Here is a 594-nt window from a genome sequence, read left to right on the forward strand (position 1 = left end):
CCTTGAAGGAATCAGCTGATGAACATTGAACAGAAAACACAGAACTAAAACGGGTCCATAGGGGTTCTGTTTTGTTAAAACAACTCGAATCTGTCCTCAGAATTCAGAAACCGATTGTTCCGTGTCAAAGGTTCCAAATGTCATTTTTTCACGATTATTATAAAATTATTAAAAATGGTTTTAGCGGCTTCATTTCAACGAGTATACAATTTTCAGAGAGCGGGATGGGCGCATTTCCGTCGGACAGCCGCAACTTGTCACTAGAGTACCGTCTTAAGTATTATGTTGTTTCAAAAGCCCCACCGAAACAGTCCAAAAAATTAACCAGGCGTTTGATAATTTCGGTTTAGCCTCAAAAATGAGCCACAAAGTGGTCAACCTACAGTCATCCAGGACGAGGATTTGAGGACCCTGGTGGAGACTGACCCATCAAAATGGTGAGTGGGATCATGTGGGATGGCGGAAGAGCTCTAAAGGTGCGTGCCCTGTGATTTGAACGATTGACAGAAATAGTCACGTTTCGAGGTCGTTCTTCTTTGCTTTAGCGCAACCAAAACGATCCTTTTTTGGATCGGATCGTCACTTGTGATGAAT

Source organism: Leptinotarsa decemlineata, unplaced genomic scaffold (genome assembly GCF_025532065.1).
Source record: "Leptinotarsa decemlineata unplaced genomic scaffold, Ldec_3_MD MMD2_tig00026299_RagTag_RagTag, whole genome shotgun sequence".
Lineage (NCBI taxonomy): Eukaryota > Metazoa > Arthropoda > Insecta > Coleoptera > Chrysomelidae > Leptinotarsa > Leptinotarsa decemlineata.